The 22,103-nt window shown below is 39.9% G+C and overlaps 1 pseudogene; it reads left to right on the forward strand.

Annotated features, from left to right (window-relative positions):
* Nucleotides 1-15,434, forward strand: part of LOC136378982 (small ribosomal subunit protein uS5 pseudogene) — a 59,231-nt pseudogene extending 43,797 nt beyond the window's left edge.
* Nucleotides 15,435-22,103: the final 6,669 nt, after the last annotated feature.

The following is a 22,103-nucleotide window of genomic DNA, read 5'->3' on the forward strand; positions in this document are numbered from 1 at the left end:
CTGTGTTAAAATTCAGCCAGTTGAAGTCTCTAGCACAACTAAGAGTTGTATTGTCCTATACTGTGTCATTTAGAAAGCCTGAAGAAGTACTTTTAAAAAATGAAATGAAATGGATGATCTGTCCCAGACAACCCTTGCAAAGTTGATGGATCATTTAGAGATCCAAGGCCTTGTCACCTACCTCTAATGGGTTAAAAGTATTTCTTAGACATTTGTCCTGCCCTCAGCATATCGTTAAATGACATGCACAGATGTTTGCCTTCACTTCCTAGCATCTTCACCTTAGGCATTCATTGTCTAAGCACTGGAGTTTTGGTCATCATATGAATGATTACAAAATACGTAGCCAAGTCCGCTGTCCTTTGGCACCTCTAGCTCTCGTGTGGGTCACTGGATAATTAGATATTTGAAAAGCACCTTGAAATAAGGGCTATAAATAATTCCTTCCTCCAATTTTAGAAAGCTCCATAGAAAGAAGGGTCATTGGAAAAATCCTTGGATCATCCTGTATGAAAGACGGGTATTTGTTTGCCATGGGGTAATTCAAGGAGAGGAAATCTAGTACAATGGAAATAGGTCCTGATGGAGAGGAGACTGTAGACCTTGTCTTGGCTCTGTCACTAATTAGCTCTGTGAGTTAAGGGAAGTCCTTTCTCCTCATGAGCTCACAAAAATTAAGGGATCAGGGAACATGCAGATGCTCCAGTACTTTCAGCCTTTTGTATAGTGCATTTTCACTAATGAAATAGAAGTTGGCTTTGCATTTATTTCATTTGCATAATTGAACAACTTTCTTTGACTTGTCGTTTGCTTTTCTGATGTTCTTGTTTAATAAAAAAAAGTCAAAATGCTTCTCTTTTTTATCACTTCATATTCATTTTGAAATATCCTCTAATTTTTGTGAGCAGTATATATGTAGAATAGGGATTGAATTGAGGATCTTTAAGAGGTTTTCTGAATATTTTGTGAATATCTGTTTTATCTCTGTGCCATTTTTATTTATTTATTTATTTATTTTTAGTTTTCTCAGCCTATCTAAATAGTAGTTCCTAGATTGTCACGAGGTGAGTGTTTTCTCTGACTTTGTTTAGAACTCAGGAAGCCTGGTCTGTGCTCCTGATCACGCAAGGTTCCAAATTTTCCATTAAGAGAGAGAAGTTGGTGTGGCATACCAAGGAAGAAAAGAAATAAAAAAATTGGTGTCCCAGGGAGCAGCTGGCACAGTCAGTACATATAATTTAAGATGTTAGCTTGCTGTCTGAGATTCTTGAATACATAAAATCTTCGCCCACAAGTCCTTCTGCTAATAGAAGATTCAGAAGAGAGATGTGTTCATGCCTGAGGAAAAACAGTAATTAAAGCAGTGAACTCTGAAATCAGACAGATCTGGGGGCTCCTGTGGCATAGTCAGCATGTGGTACAGATCTGAGCGTGTGACGCCAAGTTGCCATTTACTAGCTTTGTGTCTTTGGGAGAATTTTTTGACCTTCTTATGCCTCAGAATTTTTATTTGTAAAACGTGGGTATGCCAGAAATGATCTCAGATGAGTATTTGGAAAATTATGTATATAATGTGTGCTTAGTGTGATGATATCTGGCAAACAAAAAGTTAACAATATGCATTTGCCATTATTTCCATTTTTTATTAGTAAGGCCACAAGATGATGAAATTTAGGTTTACTTTATGATACTTTAATAAGTATCTATCATATGTTTAGAAAATTATAAAAAACTGTAAACAGTTTTATTCCTCAAAAACTTAGAATCCTATTTTTGACACAAAATGGTCTCCTATTAAGTTGCTGAGTGTATATACTGAAGATTTTGTGTTTGTTGGTTAGCTATTTGAAAGGCATTATATAGAGCCCAGAATGGCTCAGGGGTAGAGCATCGACCCGGCATATGGAAGTTCCAGGTTCAATTCCTGGTCAGGGCACATAGGAGAAGTGAACATCTGCTTCTTATCCCTTCTGTTAGCCCCACCCTTTCTTTCTCTCTGTCTCTTCCCCTCCTGCAGCCATGGCTCAAATGGTTCGAACAAGTTGTCTCTGGGCACTGAGGATAGCACCATGTACTCACCTAAGGCACCAAAATAGCTCTGTTGCCAAGCAACTGAGCAGCGGCTTCAGATGGGCAGAACATCGCCTGGTAGGGGACCTGCAGGGTGGATCCCAGTCAGGATGCATGAGGTAATCTGTATCTCTGCCTACCCACCTCTCACTTAATAATAATAATAATAATAATAATAATAATAATAATAATAATAATAAAAGGCATTATATAGAATGCAGGAGTTCATGTATTTGGTAATCAGAACAAACTACAACAAAACAATATTTTCTAGTTTACTATTTTGATGAGTACAAACTACTATCTGATAAATACTATCATGCTGAAAAAAGATGTTGAAAATTGTATTGATTATAAAAAATATGTATACATAGGTACATTTTAATTATATTAACAAAGTTAGTGAACTATGTTGAGAAATTCTCTAGTTTAAAAATTATATGCAGCCTGACCAGGCGGTGGTGCAGTGGATAGAGCATCATCCTAGGATGCTGAGGACCCAGGTTTGAAACCCTGAGGTCGCCAGCTTGAGCGCATGTTCATCCGGCTTGAGTGTGGGCTCCCTGGCTTGAGCACAGGGTCATTGGCTTGAGCATGGGATCATAGACATGACTCCATAGTTGCTGGCTTGAGCCCGAAGGTTATTGGCTTGAAACCCAAGGTCTCTGGCTTGAGTCAAAGATCGCTGCATTCTGCTGTAGTCCCCCTTCCCCCTGTCAAGGCACATATGAGAAAGCAATCCATGACCAACTAAGGTGCCATATGAAGAATTGATGCTTCTCATCTCTCTCCCTTCCTGTTTTTCTGTCCCTCTCACTAAATATATATATATCATATATATCTCCAACTGGATTTTATTTCAAAGATTGCTGATTATGTAATGCTAATCCTTGAAGTTGAAACCTTAAAAATGTTAAGCTAAATTCTGAAAATATTTCTTTATTACATCACTTTAAACCCCAGGTTCTTGATTTACATATAATTTTGGCATTGGGGTTCTCAGGGTGTGTGAATATCAGACACCTTGCAGAGATGGATTAGATCTGAATCCAGCCAGACTCTTAGTGGCAGATGGCTCTCAGTGCAGTTTCTCCAAACTTGGAATGTGTAAGAAGTTAAACGCTCAGAGGCTGCAACCTAATCTATTATGGACATATGTGCACTGAGTTTGGGGAAATCTGTGGCCAGCAGAACAGAATTGTGTACCTAATACTGAAACAGTATCTGTGGGCTAGTGTGACCTTAAACTATTAAAACCTACCTTTCCTAGGCCTTTGGTGATTTTCCCAAGACAATAAAACATTATTCTTGGGTGCTTTGATTACACAATTTAGTTTATTCTCTTTTCATTTATTTATTTGCCATGTTTCTTCTTTATTTGCCAATTCCTTAACACCCAGTTTTAATCTAATTGTCCCTTCTAATCCCAGTGGGTTTGCTTCTCTTATTTATTCTGAGTTGGAGAAACTCTTGATTTAAGAGCTCCAAAAGTTAGGAAGAGAAATGCTATTTCCTAGGACAAAGAAACTCTAATGGGCTATTTTAGCCAGCAATGTACTCAGGTAAACACAGGTTCCCTAGACATTCCTCATGACTGAGGGGACACATCAGAGAAATGCACTCACTGACCGGGGTGACTGAAACTATTACCTTCTCAGTTGCTCTCTAAGATTCATGCCATCTGGTCTCCCTGAATCAGAAAGGCTGGTTTTGGGGGTTTCTGTTAGATATAAACTCCCAGAATGCTAAGATTCCTGTAGAAAATATGCTATGGAGACTAGAGAATAACTCTTTAGCATCAATGGTAAGCTATTTAGCATGCTTATTATGTAACAGAAATAGCACTATGTAATGGTGATATACATGTTTGCCCATGGGATTTATACTCCAGTAGACAGACACTCTTCCTAATATAAGTCAAGAATAGATGGGGTTATTTTCTTTAAGGCAGACTTCCTCAATAATGGCACTATTGACATTTTGAACCCTATGTTTCTTCATTGTGGAAAGCATCTAAGCATTGTGGGATGCATACTAACATCTCTGATCACTAGTTACTAGATGTAAGTAAAAATTTCTAGTTGTGGTAGTCTAGACATTGTCAAATATCCTTAGGGGTCACAATTATCCCCAGGAAAAACCACTGGGGTTTTATAGAACCATTCATTCCACTTTTCAGTCTCCTCTGAAGTAACCTGGGAAGGGGCTAGTTTCACAGTTTCTGTTCAGGGATCAGAGTCCATATTTCCCCCAAATCATGTTTTAAACAGCTTGGACATGTTGTCAAGACATTGGACCAGCGTTCTTCAAGCTAATGTTTTACAAATGTTGTTCTCGAGAATGTTAACTGATGCATGGTTAAAAACAAAGAGTCCTATTGTCAAGTACATATGCTGGGTTAAACAAAGTTAAACAAATTTCTTTACTGGAAAACTTCTCAGCTCTGGCCGATTGGGTCAGCGGTAGAGTGTCAGCCTGGTGTGTGAGTGTCCTGGGTTTGATTCCCAGTCAGGGCACACAAGGGAAGCAACTATTTGCTTCTCCAACCTTCCCCCTCCTCTTTCTCTTTCTCTTTCTCTTTCTCTTTTTCTCTCTCTTACTCTTCTCCTCCTGCATCCATAGCTTGAATGGTTTGAGCAAGTTGGCCCCATTGTCCTGGATGCTGAGAATGGCTCCATGGCCTTGCCTCAGGCACTGAGATGGCTCTGTAGCCGAACAATGGACCAGCAGCCCCAGATGGGCAGAGCATCACCCAGTATTGAGCTTACCAGGTGGCTCCTGGTTGAGGTGCATGCCAAAGTCTCTGTCTCCCTGCCTCTCAGTTTCCCTGCCTCTCACTTAATTAAAAAAAAAAAAAGACGTCTCATTACCTTCAAAATGCTCATGTGAATTGTAACTCTCTACAGGAAGATATAGTATCAACATTCCTAAATTTACATATTTCAGTAACAAACCCTTTCTCACAGTATGTTTATTAATGTTCTTGAGAAGAGCATTCTGAAGAGTAAATACAATTTGGAAAATGGTAGCCAAGGATATTCAACATTAACTCCAGTTTCCACAGGAGCCTGTTGGTCTAAGAAGAGGTCTTCTCTAACGTCATTTGAAGGAAACGTAGCAGTAGGTATAAGCCAGGGGTCCCCAAACTACGGCCCATGGGCCACATGCAGCCCCCTGAGGCCATTTATCCGGCCCCCGCCGCACTTCCAGAAGGGGCACCTCTTTCATTGGTGGTCAGTGAGAGGAGCACAGGATGCGGATACAGTACTACTTCTGGTGACGCGGGACGCATGCGTCATATCACTTGTTACGGCTAGCAGTGACAAATCTGGAACCGGATATTGACCATCTCATTAGCCAAAAGCAGGCCCATAGTTCCCATGGAAATACTGATCAGTATGTTGATTTAAATTTACTTGTTGCTTTATTTTAAATATTGTATTTGTTCCCGTTTTGTTTTTTTTACTTTAAAATAAGATATGTGCAGTGTGCATAGGGATTTGTTCATAGTTTTTTTTTTTATATATAGTCTGGCCCTCCAACGGTCTGAGGGACAGTGAACTGGCCCCCTGTGTAAAAAGTTTGAGGACCCCTGCTATAAGCAATTGTAGGTACAGCAGCAAGGCAGTTGAGCTCTGGAGTCAATCTGGCTCTTTTCAAATCGCAGATCTACCACTTCCTACTTCTGTGTCCTTGGGCAAGTTATTGAAGCTACCTTGTGCCTTATCTGGAAAATGCATAAAGCATCGAGAACATCACTTAGCACATAATAAGTTCTCAATAAGTGCTAGCTTTTGTCATTATTAAGCCTTAAGACCAATCTAGGGACAAAGGACTGACTGCTTCAGTGCATTGAGAGTCTGTTTATTTGCTTGAGGCTCTGGGACATGGGACAGTTTCCCATAAATGTGAGAGAACTAAAAAATAATCCTGGCTGAAAACTCTTAAGTACTATTTTAGATATAGAAGGTTCCAAAACAGACTGGTAAAGCAATGAATTTTCCTTTCTGTTCCCCATTCTGTTATGTTCGGGTCAGTGATTTTAAATATTATCCTGGATTCTTTGCAATTGATCACTTGCTATGAAAGGATAAGGCCAAAACCAAGGTGGGTTTTGATTTTTCAGTATGATTTTCAGAAATTTAGTACAGAAGCCCTTACAGAGTCACAGAAGATGATGAGGGTGTTTAATGAAAGGAGTGGGTGAAACGCTTTAGGGAGTTAGTCTCGAGCTCTAGCCTGTAGAGGAAGCGTGAGGTAAAGAGGTGACAGATGATCTGTTTAACTCTCTGCACTTCTTGCACTGTCACAGTGGGCGCTGCTGAACCAATTGTACATCTAGGTCTCACTGATTTTTGAAGCAGTTGTGTCCCTAGGAGATCTTGCATGTAAGAAGTTTAGATGGATCCTGTCTCTCTCTCTTCCTGTTCCCCGCCTCTGTCAGTAGTACATGGCATTTTGTTAAATATCTTTGTGATACAGTCTCTCTTGTATGTCCAGCTTTCTAGTAACTGTGTTCCTGTTTCTTTACCAAACCCTCATCTCTATCTTTAACCCATTTAGATTTTACATGTTTCCTATGGACCAGGGGTCCTGCCTTGTCTTCTATAAAGCCTTTTAGAACCTGTTCATGAGTTCTTAAAGGGGCCAGTCTCTCCTGATAAGGCCAACAAAGCTAAGGCATTATTACTTTATCCTGCATAGGATGTGTTGGCTTTTTAAAGGGCTCAAGACTTCAACCAGGTAATGCTTAATGGAGAAGGTACATTTGAACATGTTGGTTTTTATGATTTGTCTTAAATCATATTCCATGTGTTTTACCCTTGGCTAATGCATGGAGCATGTCATTCATTATCACTCATGGAATTTTTCTTGTATACTTTAGTCCAGTAATTAATTGTCTCCATCTCATACCTGCAATGAAATGAATTAATACTCCTTTTTTTTATTCCTTGTCATTTCACTTTATCCCAGAAACAAGGTAGAATATAACAGACATTAATTAATTCATGCCTGAGATAACTCTGAAGAATAGGTCAGGAACTAAGTTTCAGAGAAAAAATGAATTGTTCGACACATGCATCTAAATAGACCATTGCTCTTCTGGACAATAAAGAAAGATGAGGGTAGCTCCCTTTTGCTAAGCTTATTTACCTGGGTTCCAGGAGCTGATCCTGATAGAATACTATTTACAGGTGACTGACAAGGCAAGTTCAAGTGTGGTCAGATTTGGCTCCAAACTTTCTATACTCAGAGGAGCCAGCAACAGCTGGCATTGTAAAATCCGCTCAGGATTCAAACTCACTCTCAAAGTGCTTTCTTAGCAACTAACACATAGCAAAGAGAAAGGATTCCTGTTTAATCTGGCTTTGTTTTGTTTTTCCTTCTTCTTCTTGTTCAGATGAATAGAAAGAGGTTATAAGGGAAGCTAATGATAGAAGATTCAATCATTTCTGGAGATTTGTCACTTCGCACTCCCTTCCCAGGGAGTTTAAGAATCATGAGAGCCTTTTAATTTTTTTTTTTTTTTGTATTTTTCTGAAGCTGGAAATGGGGAGAGACAGTCAGACAGACTCCTGCATGCGCCCGACTGGGATCCACCCGGCACGCCCACCAGGGGCGACGCTCTGCCCACCAGGGGGCGATGCTCTGCCCCTCCGGGGCGTTGCTCTGCCGCGACCGGAGCCACTCTAGTGCCTGGGGCAGAGGCCAAGGAGCCATCCCCAGCGCCCGGGCCATCTTTGCTCCAATGGAGCCTTGGCTGCGGGAGGGGAAGAGAGAGACAGAGAGGAAGGAGTGGGGGGTGGAGAAGCAAATGGGCGCTTCTCCTATGTGCCCTGGCCGGGAATCGAACCCGGGTCCCCCCGCACGCCAGGCTGATGCTCTACCGCTGAGCCAACCGGCCAGGGCCTTAATTTTTTTTAACCACTTTACTTAAAAGTTTCAAAATTGGTTAAATAACTAAAAATAGTTCCTAAAGATGTCTACAAAGATTCTACAGGATCACCAGGCATAAAGCAAAATTTAAGGTGCAAAATGATTTCAGGAATTGGAGACGCTAAAGATAATGGGTTTATAGAAAAAAAAATGAGTGTAATATTCTTGTCTTGCTCCATTGAAAATCAGGTCCTTGAGTCATCTTTGATAGCTGGACTGCTCTGGAACATTAAGCATTCATCAAATGGTTTGCAGAGTATTTTGAACTTTTCCTTCTAGTTGGAGGTTGGGAGGAAGGAAGGGATGAGATTGTAATAGCAGTAGCTGGGAGCTCAGAGGATCCCCCAGAATGCATAATGGAAGTCAAACTTGCTTGAGTCAGAATTGTCTCTGAGTTATGACAAAACAATACTAACAAATGTATAAGAAGAACTATGTCTAGAGGATAGATTCTTATTTTTTAAGATAATATTTCAACAGTTTTGTCTTGACCAAGGTTGATATATGCACAAGCACATTTTGGGGAGTTCTAATAGAAGAAAAGATGCTACTTCCTTTTAAAAAATTCATTAAGAAACACAGCAAGGATAATCCAGAAGCAGTGAGACTGCTTCATATTTCATTTTAAATAACTCCTTTGCTGGTGTTGAATACTTCTTTGTGGAATCTCTGGTGCTACCAGAAGTGATTCGTAACAAAGCATGGGAGAGAAAGTATCCATCTTGGGTTAATCCAAACCCTGCAGGAAGGCACACACACTCGAGGAATAATATCAGTTTCCTAGTCAGGCAGCAGCTGCTGGCTCTCTTGTCCCTGAATGATTGTGTTGACAGATCTTTGTAGTGTGAATAAAATATTAAAGGCATAATGACAAAAAGTAATATTAGAGCTTTCATTTCCTTTTTTTTTTTTGTAAGAACCTTATTTAGTAGTTTCAAAATAGAGTTGGAAGATGAATCTGTCTTTATTGCATCTGGATCATGTCATGCTTAATGTGGAAGGTATATTCATTTACCTGTGTGGTAAACTGAGCTTTTTTAATGAGGGAAGGCCAAGTCAGAAAGGAAAAGAATAAAAATGCTGTCACTTAGCTTCCAATGCTTATTAGGACATTCAGGATTCTGAATTTTTAGCAACCTAGTTTCTGAAAATATATAAACCTTCAGAAAGAGTCATTTGATCAATAGAATGTTATCTCTGTAAGGTTTTCAAGCCATTGTTTAAAAAAAAGGTAAGAGAAAAGAAAAGAAATACAAGGGATAGAAAAGCAAATCTCAGAACTCCAGGGGTGAATCAGGTTAAGAGCCTGAGGAATTTTGCCATAGAGACATTCATCAGAAAGTAGGGAAGGCAAAGCTGTGGTAACTCCCATGTGGATGTTTGTGTGGGAAGCATTTGATCTGGTGAAGTAAGGTTGCAAATGCGCCCGCTCAGGTCTGCACAGGATGATTTAAAGGCCAGAACAGTGTTATGATCCGATGGTGCTGAACCTGAAATCTGCTTTGGTCTTGGGGCCAGTTATGAAAAATCCTTGAGCTATTTAAATAGTAGTAACAATGGCTCCGTCTATTAAGCATTGAATCAGGCAATTACGCAGACACTTGATTTTTTCATCACAACAGCCCTGCGAGGTATTTGCTATTGCCATTTTAGAGATGTGAGACTGAGGTGAGGAGAGGTTAGGCAACTTTCTCAAGGTGCCAGAGGAATCAGTCCCTCTACTGTTTGACTCCAAAGCCCGTGGCTTGTGGCAGAGACTGTGATTTGTATTTACTTTCCTTTTTTCAGAGCATCAGGAAGAAAGACAGTGTGTCCCAGACTCCCTGCTACGAGACTGAGTTCTGGCCAAAAGCACCGGGAGCAGAGGTCACTTGTGTGACTTCCAGGCTGAAGCAGCTAAAAGTTGATGTTCTTTATCCTGTTTCTCTCTTCTCCTTGCATTGGAAGTGCTGAGTCTGTGTGTTTTAAAGTTGTCAGTGTCTCAAGGGAAGAAGTCTAAGTCACAATTTATAAAAGTCACCAAGAAAATTCTTCCAACACAAATTTGTCTGTGTTGTGGCAACATATAATCCTTGCTAAATTAAGCTCCTCACATTTTAGGGTACATGTATTTGTTACAACAGTATAGCTTATTCTGTCTCAACTAATGCATTTTATCATTTGCACTTTACCTCTTTAAATTGTAGTTTTTAATACAGTATACCTCATATTTTATTCTTATACATGATGAGTTAGTAGATAATAAAATAATCAGATTGAACAAAATTTTATCTCTAGGAGTGTCATCTAGAATAAGACAAAAAATTTCAGGCAGTTTGTGCCTAAAATTAACACCTTTGGAATTATAATCAGATTTGGTACATTAGGGGCCTGCTCATCTACTTCAACAAGAATCTATGGTTTGATATCTCTTGTGTGTCCATATGGCCCATGGTCTCCTGCCAGTGTCACTCTAATCAGCATTGTCTATGAAGAAGGCTATACTGTGAATTAAACCCATTTTCTTTCCCTGCAAATAAGTTTAAAGGAAAATCTAAAGTACTCTATACTCCTTGTCCTATTTTATTACTCAATACCTTTGATTTCAGGAGTAGACCTAATAGAAGAGGAAATTATAACACATTGGTTCCATTAATGAGCACATATGAGAGGTTGGCCAGCTATTGCATCCTGAGTAGAGTGGGTCTAATTTGTCTCCATTTTACAGATGGGAAATATGAGGTCACTTCTCTTTTTAAGAGGCAAGCTATACCTAAACCTTGATATCTGACACCTTGCCTTTTGTTAGGTGTTTCAAAGCCTGCAACAAGGAACACTCCAAAATTTTTTTGATGAAGAATAACCTTTAATTCCTTGGTAATTTTATGACAGTCCTCGTGATGATTAAACGCTGATTCTATGCATGACTGATGCAGGGGAACAATTTTTCCCCAGGGCAGGGTCTTAGATGGGATGTGGCCGTGGTAGCTGACTTGGAGATGGCCAGATAAAATATTAAGTTAGTCAGTAATATTAAAATTCGGTTGGAAAGTCTGATTCAAGAACGCCTTTTATTCTCTAGCACTCTTTTTTATTAATTCCATCTGTTGTTTAATGATCTCTAGATCAGGAACATATACTGCTGAAGCTTTGCCTTGAACTGTTTCTATTCCAGGTTCTTCTCTAGTGTAGTCATTTATATATTTTAAACACATTTTCCCCCAGCCCATGTGTCTTCAACAAGGGCAAACTTTGTCTACATCTTCCTTCAACTCTGGTAGACGTTGAATGAAGATATATGACCCATACATTCAAGAGAAGGGGGAACTGGTGTTTTTTGGAAAGACAGTGAAAGGGTTTGATTTTTTCTTGTTTTCCCGCCTGCATGGTTGTTGCCGTTAGAAACCTCATGTTTTTATTCTGTTAAATAGATTAGAGATATGTAATTATACCTTCTCTTAGAGTTATGTAGGTAACTTCGCATTGAGATTTCAGTAACTGCCTAACACTATTGTCTAAATCTCTGCTCAAAGATTTATTTATTAACTACCAATCCTGACTGTATTGCTGTTTTAGAAACTGATCCTGTGCTAGGGACTCAGGGCATGATATAGCTGTGTTAGAGGCCGAGGATCTAAAGATGCTGCTCCCTGTTCTCTTTGTGTGGCGATCAAGACTTCTGATTTTGACAGAAGGTGAACGTTGTGCCGTGTAGACAGCACAGACGAGGCTCCGCACAGCATTAGCTGTTCCATCTGGTGTTTCTTAAATAAGAGAAACTATTCTTGGAGCTCTGTGAAGTGCCTGCTTTATTTCACAAGAGTTGGAAATGACTGGGCTTTTCAGTGAAAATAGGTGGAAGATGTAACTTGTACAGCTAAATGAGAAAGAAATGGAGATACACACGTATGGGAGAAAATGTCTGCGAAAGCTCAGCAAATTGCAGTTGTCATGATAAATGCAATTCTGTGCCCAGTCCATAAACCTCATTTTAATAAAAAATCATCCATTTGTCTCTTTAGTAATCCTTTTGAGGTTACAATTGCAATTTATCATTTGAAAGGATAAATTTACCACTCCACAGGTGGTTAGCACAGGATTTGAGGAGGTGAATAACATTGAAATTTCAATGCCACTATTTCTGCATGCACTTTATAAAAGTTTTGGCAGCTAATGCTGAAATAAAGTTTCCTTTCCACCCCCTTGTCTTGGCTCTGAGAGAGCTGGTGCATCACAATGGGCTCTAAATAATTGAATGTTCTGTAAAGTTACTCAGCTTATTTTTTATTTTTCTGTTTTACAACAGCTTCTTTTAAGTTAAATATAAACATTATTATATTGCACATATGTTTCTGATCAGGAAGTCCTTGAATTGTTTTGGGGAGATCATCATCTTCTAGTGAAATTAAAAAGACAAACTTAAAAACTACTCCTGGCCCTGGCAGGTTGGCTCAGTGGTAGAGTGTTGGCCTGGCATGCAGGAGTCCTGGGTTCGATTCCCGGCCAGGGCACACAGGAGAAGCACCCATCTGCTTCTTCACCCCTTCTCTCCTTTCTCTCTGTCTCTCTCTTCCCCTCCCGCAGCCAAGGCTCCATTGGAGCAAAGTTGGCCCGGGTACTAAGGATGGCTCCATGGCCTCTGCCTCAGGCGTTAGAATGGCTCTGGTTGCAACAGAGCAATGCCCCAGATGGGCAGAGCATCGACCCCTGGCGGGCATGCCGGGTGGATCCCAGTCAGGCACATGTGGGAGTCTGACTGCCTCCCCGTTTCCAACTTCAGGAAAATACAAAAAAATACAAAAAAAAACAAAACAAACTACTGGAAAAATGATATGACTTTGAGAGATGGGCACACAACACAGTCAACAGTTCAAATGCAATAGAAATGTTTACCTGAAGCCTCTGAACTCTTATTGATCAATGTCACCCCACTAAACTTAATTTCAAAAACAAACAACTAAGTGTAACAAGGAGTTGATGCTTCTTCTCTCTCTCTTTTTCTTTCTTCTTTCTCTGTCTTAGTGAAAAAATTAAAAAGAAAAGAAAATTTGGAGGAAGAAAAATCAAACAAGAAAATGGCCATTATGCTTCTGTTTGTGATTGTTGATATTGGTAATAACTTCTTGGACAGTTCTGTTTGTTTTAATAGCAACCCATAACTCTTTTTTAAATTAGTGTACTAATTACTTTTTCCTGGCTCAAGGGATTAATGTCACATTTCACTGTTGCTTTCCTGGTTGAATTAATTCTATGGATATCAAACTACCCTTAAAGTTTTACTGTTAACATTTTTTGAGGACTCTGGTATGTTTGCTACAAAATAATGCTTTAAAGGTTTGATTTTTTTCCCATTAATTTACTACAAAACTCTTCAAGACTGTGATGTGATCACTTTCAAGAATATTCAAAATAAAGAAATTAAAGTTAAAATTATATTTTAGTTTTAAGTAGTTTTCAAGTGAGCCTATGATCAGAATAAATATTGTTACAACTGAAAAAATAGTTATTTATAAATAGTTATGCTTACCTATAAGAAAATTAATCAATTCTTCAGTTCTTAACTCTTTCAGTAACAGCTTACAAAAAAGATTCGAGCCAAGAGACAGATGAAAATATGTTGTCTAATTCATACCTAATAGGGCAATGGGAATTACAATAAATCCATAAACTGCTTTGCTGCCTCCATGACCTAAAACTTGACAGGAGATGTTTAAGAACATATTTATGGCCCTAGTCAGTGGCTCAGTGGATAGACAGCCTGTTATATGAATGTTCTTGGTTCCATCCCCGGTCAGGGCACACCTGAGAAGTGACCATTGGCTTCTCTTCCTGCCCTTCTCCCCCTTCTCTCTCTCTTCCCCTCCCCCAGCCAGTGTCTATTGGTTTGAGTGTGGCCCTGGAGGCCGAGGATAGCTCCCTCAGAGCTCCACAGCCTCAAGCACTAAAAACAGCTCCATACTAGAACATTGGCCCCAAACGGGGTTGCCAGGTGGATTCCAGCCAGGGCGCATGCAGAAGTCTCTCTCACTATCTCCCCTCCTCTCACCTAAAAAAAATAAATAATTAACATATTTATGAAAATGATCTCTTGTATGAAATCTTGAATTTTATCCTAGACTGCTTCAATGAACCATCTAAAAACAGGATATTTTACAAAAGATTCTATGTCAGAGTCAAACGACATCAAGCAGGGACAACTTGTTTTCTTCTACTAGGTGGAGCAAAAGTAGTTTTACAGTTGTGAGGGTGCAAAATAGAGTTTATTCTTGTATTATTACTTATTATTAGAGTATTATTTTCCACATGACATATTAACAGAGCTTTTTATTTTATTATTATTATTTTTTACAGAGACAGAGAGTGAGTCAGAGAGAGGGATAGACAGGGACAGACAGACAGGAACGGAGAGAGATGAGAAGCATCAATCATTAGTTTTTCATTGCGCGTTGCAACACCTTAGTTGTTCATTGATTGCTTTCTCATATGTGCCTTGACCGTGGGCCTTCAGCAGACTGAGTAACCCCTTGCTGGAGCCAGCGACCTTGGGTTCAAGCTGGTGGGCTTTTCCTCAAACCAGATGAGCCCGCACTCAAGCTGGCGACCTCGGGGTCTCGAACCCGGGTCTTCTGCATCCCAGTCCGACGCTCTATCCATTGCGCCACCGCCTGGTCAGGCTTAACAGAGCTTTTAATGATCACTGTGTTTGCATTAAGAAGCAGTGTGAAAGCTGCAAGGCTAGTGGAGGCAAGGCAGAGGACAAGGAGTGGCTGCCTGTTACCAAGCTGGGCCTCTTAATCAAGGACATGAAGGTCAGGTCCCTAGAGAGATTTATCTCTTCTCCCTGCCCATCAAGGAACATGAGATCATTGCCTTTGTCCTGGGGGCATCTCTCAAGGAAGAGGTTTTGAAGATTATGCCATTGTAAAAGCAGCCCCATGCTGGCCAGGTGACACAGTTCAAGGCATTTGTCGTCATTGGGGACTACAATGGGCATGTCATTCTGGGTGTTAAGTGCTCCAAGGAAGTAGCCACTGTCATCCATGGGGCCACCAACTGGCCAAGCTCTCTGTGGTCCCTGTGCGGCGACATTACTGGGGGAACAAGATCAACAAGCCCTCCACCGTCCCTCGTAAGGTGACTGGGGCTGTGACTCCACTGGTAAGCCCATACCACGATGCTGCAGGGACACTGGCATTGTTTCAGTCCCTGTGCCCAAGAAGCTGCTGCTGATGGCTGGTATCAACCACTGCTACACCTGTCCTTGGGCAACTTCGCCAAGGCCACCTCTGACGCCATCTCCAAGACCTACAGCTATCTCACCTCCAACCTCTGGGAAAAGAGGGGTGTTCACCAAGTCTTCCCATCAGGATTTCACTGACCATCTTGTAAAGACCCACACCAGAGTTTCTGTTCAGGAGACCTGGGCTCCAGCTGTGGCCACCACATAATTTTATGCATGAAAATCAAAGTGAATTAAGCCTGTTTTTTGGTTTGTTTGTTTGTTTGTTTTTTAAGTCTTAGGATATGGATGAACATATGTACCATTTGCTGAGGCTCAACCTTGTGAGTAAAATACAGCTAACAAGTCAGGGTTTAGAATTGTGTTTTGGGCCAGATTTGTATGTAAGAACTGCCATTACAAAATTTTATTTAATGTATAAATTTTTAAAAACTATTTATTGAACACATAATATGTGCCATAAATCTTGTTAGATTTAACAATACGGTAATAAGCAAGATAAACATGGACACTTATTAAAAGAGACTGTCATCTAATTAATGGAGTAAAATATACACTATTCCTTGTGAAATTTTCTTATAATGTTAAAATAATGTAGATCTGTAAAGTGTGTAACATGCTGTAGATGCTCAATGAGCATTAGTCTTTCCTTCTGCTTTGTATCTTCATTCACAGGGTAATTCATTGTGTTCGGTTGCCAAGTGTAAAGCCAGTAGCCACGGCCACCATCACAGCCACCTGGCCCATGCAGGTTCACATTGGATTCGGACAGTCAGTAAAGAAACAATGGAAGGAGTCCCGGGTTTGATTCCCGGCCAGGGCACACAGGAGAAGCTCCCATTTGCTTCTCCACCCCTCCCCCTCTCCTTCCTCTCTGTCTCTCTCTTCCCCTTCTGCAGCCAAGGCTCCATTGGAGCAAAGTTGGCCCGGGTGCTGAGAATGGCTCCTTGGCCTCTGCCTCAGGTGCTAGAATGGCTCTGGTTGCAACAGAGCAACGCCCCACATGGGCAGAGCATTGCCCCTTGGTGGGCATGCTGGGTGGATCTTGGTTGGGCACATGTGGGAGTCTGTCTGACTGCCTCCCCGTTTCCAACTTCAGAAAAATACAAAAAAGCGGGCAAGTAAAAACATACACTGGGCTCCAAAACCCACTCATTCAGCGCTCACAAAGCTACTGATTTATCCAAGTTTCCTAGAATCAAAGGTTTCTAGCTCACCAGACTTATTCACCTCTGTTCCTCATCTCCTTCTCCCTGCACAAACTCTGCAAAACTGGCTTCTTACTCAGCACTCCACCATCTTGGCTGCTTTTCCTGGCCTCCTCCACATGGCTTTTCTCTGCTCTTTTCTCTAAAGTTAATCTCAGGAACTAGGAACTAAGAGAGCAAGCTCCCGGTCTGCCCCACTTTATAGTGCAGAAATCAAAACCTTTAATCCAATATACAAAATAGGGAAGTCTCTAACACAGGGGTCCTCAAACTATGGCCTGCGGGCCGCATGCGGCCCCCTAAGGCCATTTATCTGGCCCCCGCTGCACTTCCGGAAGGGGCACCTCTTTTATTGGTGGTCAGTGAGAGGAGCATAGTTCCCATTGAAATACTGGTCAGTTTGTTGATTTAAATTTACTCATTCTTTATTTTAAATATTGTATTTGTTCCCATTTTGTTTTTTTACTTTAAAATAAGATATATGCAGTGTGCATAGGGATTTGTTCATAGTTTTTTTTATAGTCCGGCCCTCCAACGGTCTGAGGGACAGTGAACTGGCCCCCTGTTTAAAAAGTTTGAGGACCCCTGCTCTAACACAAAGTCACTTATTTGAGGCATAATGGAATTGCACTACCCCACATCAAAAAGGGTGGGAAAGGCTTATTCCTAAAACCAAGCCCCAGGCTACAAGGATCCTGCCTGCCCACAGCCTTCCCCCAACACACATTAATATCACCTGGGCAACGGACTTCCACTTGGGCAGCGCCATCTTTAACAAAGTGAGCACAATATATTTTATCTGCCCACCACCAAGAAAACTTAGCATTCAAGCAATATTGTTTTTGATCACCAATTGAAGGTGAGTCCTGAATTTATGAGGGTTATTGAGAAGAGGTGACAATACAGATGCATTCTGTAACTTGTGAGCAAGAAAGGGAAACATGTATCCGCCAGAAAAGCAATCATTGCAAAGTTAGACATTCCAGATGTATCAGAATAATTCTGAGCGAATGGGAGAGAGTTGGTAAGAATTTCTCCCAAACCAATTAACTGAACATAAATGATGTATATTCCTTTGCTAATATCAGAGTAGAGTCCTTGGAGGTTGTTGGTTCTGATGAGAATGAATGAAGCCAAGTTTCAGGTTACTGAGTTATTTAGATTTAGCCTCAGGGTCCTCTATCCTTTCAGAGAAGGCATTACTTCCTGGCAAATGGAAAATGAGGGATGATGATCAGAAAATGACTGAAAGCTCTTTAAGCCAGAGGCTATGTCTATGCAGAACAAAGTGACTAGACTAGTAGATAGACTAGAGATATTCTAGATTAAAATGCATTAAAATCCTTCAGGCAGCAGTAGATAAGCAATTGCTGTCCTAGTTGATTCGAGCAATTACTACGAAAGACTTCAGCAAGTTCTGCTACATTAACTTTTTGACCCTGTTTGCTTCTGCTATTCTGGCTACTCCTTATGCACCTCTTAGCAGTTCTGGGCTCTGTCTCTTTTACCTGGACTTGCTCTTATACTGCATGATAAAAGGACAGGTCTGCCAAACAATGCTAGTGTCTTCATTTATCCTTTCATAGGAGAAGCAACCATCTGCTTCTCTCCCCCCCCCCCCCCCATCTCTCTCTCTCTCTCTCTTCCACTCCTGCAGCCATGGCTCAACTGGTTGAAGTGCATCAGCTCAGGTGTGGAGAATGGCTCCGTGGAGCCTCTGCCTCAGGCACTAAAAATAGCTCAGTTGCGAGCATGGGCCCAGATGGGTAGAATATCGGATCTAGATGGGGGTTGCTGGGTGGATCCCAGTCGGGATGCATGAGGAAGTCTGTCTCTCTATTTCCCCTCCTATCACTTAAATTAAAAAAAAAAATGCGAGGACCAGGAAACACCATTATGAGGGAGGAACAAGTTCTGAGTAGCTTATCTTGAACCCTAAAAATGTAAAAGACTTCCTTCTTTGCTACGTCCTAACTCTGTACGGATTTTTCAATGTAATCGAAACATAGTTTTCATTCCAGCCTCAGATGAGAAATGAAAATTTTAAGAAGTCAGCCTTTTAGGGAATGTTACAGGTTCAGTAAAATTAAATAAAGTAGAACAAATAGCTGAGCACTTGGGAAAATCTTCAGATATATTTCCTCACCTTTATAATAATACATGCTACTTAGAAGCCCTTAGATATTTTGATATTTATGTAAAGATGCCATATATTGCAGAGCAATGTTAGATACCACATTTTATACTAACACGAAATTCAGAAGACACCAAATCCAGTGAGACAAGTATAGTGGATTGGTTCTGATCAAGAGATTCAAATTTTTCCTAAGGGTATGGGATAATTTAGAAGATGAGGTAATGCTTATGGGTCTTTGGTGATTTAGGTATGCTGAGGTGACATATTATTAACTCATATGAGCACAAATTAGGGCCAAAGAATCAGTTGCAACTCCAAGAGGCTGAGGCATATGGCACTAAGTAGAATAAAAAAAAGTGGCATTTAAACGGGGAATGAGGCCAGAAGAAAAGACATATGCAAAGCAGAGAAACATTTAAAAATATTTTATCTTAAAAATAATATTTTTCTATCAGTTATTGTCTTTTCCATCTCAGCCTCCACTCATACTTTCATACTAGAGATTTTGTTCCCTGCTTGATGGCAAACTGTTGTTATTTATTTCTGGAAAGTTTGACTTTCCATATTAGATCAAGTCCCACTTTCTGTTATAAAGGACCGCAGTGCGTAAGACAGCAAGGAATTTCTCTTCTAAGCTTAACCACCAGGGGGTAGTCTAAATCTGATTTAAGAGTAAGTGAATTGACCAAACTGAGGTGGGTTTGAGAATTTGGATTGGTTTTTGGTTCATTCCTAGTCTTCAAATTCTGGAAATCCAATTTTTAGACTGTCTTCAATTTGGGGCATAAGAAACTTCTCAAAGCTGTTTTGCCCATCACACTTGAAGAGGATTCTTGACTCCTTCCTTAACCTCTGCAGAGATACAATGTAGGGTTTGGGTCCCTCTCAGACCATGCTCTTAACTAGAACCTCAACTTTCAACTTCAGAGAATGACCTTGAACCTAATTGGATAAGTTTCCTGAAGTCATGCTGGCTTAGAAGAAGTCTCCAAAGTATAAATACCACTCTGAATGCCAGAGAAAGGAATTAATATTCTGAATGGCAACTGTCTTGTCTTTCATTTTGGGACTTAAGGATATTTAAAATGTGTGCAAGATGAGAAGCCAAATGTACCTCCATAATTCTAATTAAAATATAAATTTCAATGTATCAGATTCATTCAGATGAAGTCAGTTTCACTTTTTTAGTTATTTCTTTATTCTATTTTTCATTGAAAAAATGAATGGTAAAATTTTCAAATAGTATTAGAAGCTATACAATAAAAAATAATATATATTTCTATTCCACAATTCATCTTTTTTTGCTAGAGATAATTAACACTACTCAAGGGTTGTTGTTTATCCCTCCGTGGGGCAGGGGGAGAAAGAAATGTATCCAAAGCCATACATTTTGCCCTTTTAATTAAATGAGTGGTAGAATCTCATGTCTACAAATTTGTGCTTTGCCTTTTTTATTTTTTTAAAGTATACAATATTTTTTTTTAGAAATTATCCTTGAGAAGACATCTTTATTCTTCATGTGTTAGAATAAAGCTAGGCAGAACTCCTAGGCCAATCTTTATATGTATTTTAATTTTTTGAAGAATGTTATCAAATTGCCTGCCACAGAAGATGCCCTGATTTCTAGTCTTATTAACAAATAATGAGAGAGTCTGCTTTTTCAAACCACGGCCAACACAGCAATTTGAAGCCCTTTGATCTTTGATACTACAGCAGATGAAAAGTTGTATCTCACTGTTTGAATTAGCATGTCCTTAGTTATAAGTCAAGTTGAATATTTTTGACCTTCATCTTAGCCCAGTTTTTTTTTGAATTGTCATTCTACCTTCCAGTGTCTTGGAGAAAAAGAACACCACCCATTCGGGTCAGCAATTATATTGTCACTGGTGTTGCCAATGACATCTAGCAGCTGTGTGTAAATATAGCGTTATTTTTTAATGAAACGTGGTTGAAAGACAAGGATACTTTGATTATTATAGTGTGGGAGAAACAGTACACTTTCCATCTAACAGGCACTTGGTTATTGCTGTAAAACACATGATCTATGCTCTGTAAAATGTTTGCATTTTCCTTTGAAACAAATTTTACTCTTAAAGTCAAAATATTTCTCAAATATATATACTATAAACTGTTTTTAAAAAGACCAGCTTTATTGTTGCCAACTTATATTTTAAAGTCTTTTGCAGCATTAGTTTAGTCTTAGGAAAAAGCAAACTGGTCATAATTAACATTTGGAAATTTCTTTTTTGTAAGCAAACATTTTCATTCAGTATGTTCTCTGGCAATGCCTTTTATATGAGCTGCTTGGCTTGTAAATACATAACATACACTAATTGTGGAAACCAAGAGCCTGGCATACTCTTATTTTGACAGAAGTGGCTTTGTATAGGTTGTATTTATTAGCTATTCTTGTGACATCATCTGTGAATAATGAAAGAGACCTTATAATATGAATATATGTAGGGTCAGTGCATAGTAAAAGAAATACAATCCTCTTCTGGAAACCAAGAAAAATGAAAGTAAAGAACCAAAGATTTTTTTTTAATCATTATAATGACCAAGTATTTTCTTGAATGGCTTTCCTAGTAAGTGAGGAATAGCAGACTCAGGATAGGGACAATATGATGGAAATGAAATAACCTAGTGTCATAATCTTAGTCTAAATTAAATAATCTTGCAGGTACAGGGAGCTATAACGTTTTTGGTAATAACTGGGATAGTCTTGACTATGGCTTTGAAGTACCTGTTCACAGTATAGTCTCTAGAGGGACCTACCAATTCCCTGTTTATTTTCCACCCCCCACCTCTGGTGGTGGACAGACTTCAAGCAGGTTTTCATGATCTCCCTCTCCCGGCATTCATTTACTTGCAGAATTCTACCTCTGAGTGTGTGTGAAACTGGTGACTTACTTCTAAACAATAGAAGATGGCCGAGAAGATGGTATGTCACTCCCATGATTTCATTTTACTATATAACAGTCTGTCCTAGCAGACTTGCTTGGAAACTCTAGACTTGTTGGCTCTGAAGAAACAAGCTACAGGATTGTGGACTAGCTATGTGGGGAGGCCCACAACTGAAGGTGGCCTGGACAGGTGGAGGGCCTCAGACCTACAGCTACAAGGAACTGAAATCTACCAGCTACAAGGAACTGAAATCTACCAACAACCATGTGGATTTGGATAGAACCCCACAGCTCAGAAGAGCCCTGGTTCACAACTTGATATCAACTTTATGAGCCCCTAAAAAATAGAATCTAGATAAGTTGTGCCCACACTTCTGAGAGTGCCCAAAGAAACTCTGAGAGTAAAATGTGTATTATTTTGAGCTGCTAAATTGTTGGTAATTTGTTATGCAGCACAGACCATAATATACCAGTAGGCAAAAACACACAACCTGTGGTATATTGTATTGTTATTCATATATACAGTCTTTTTTGGGGGTCAAATTATACTTCCTCACTGCACTGGCATTATGCAATATGTGGTAGCCATCCCAGCAAGAGGATTATACTTCTTGACCTTTGAACTCAAG

This window comes from Saccopteryx leptura, chromosome 7 (genome assembly GCF_036850995.1).
Source record: "Saccopteryx leptura isolate mSacLep1 chromosome 7, mSacLep1_pri_phased_curated, whole genome shotgun sequence".
NCBI lineage: Eukaryota > Metazoa > Chordata > Mammalia > Chiroptera > Emballonuridae > Saccopteryx > Saccopteryx leptura.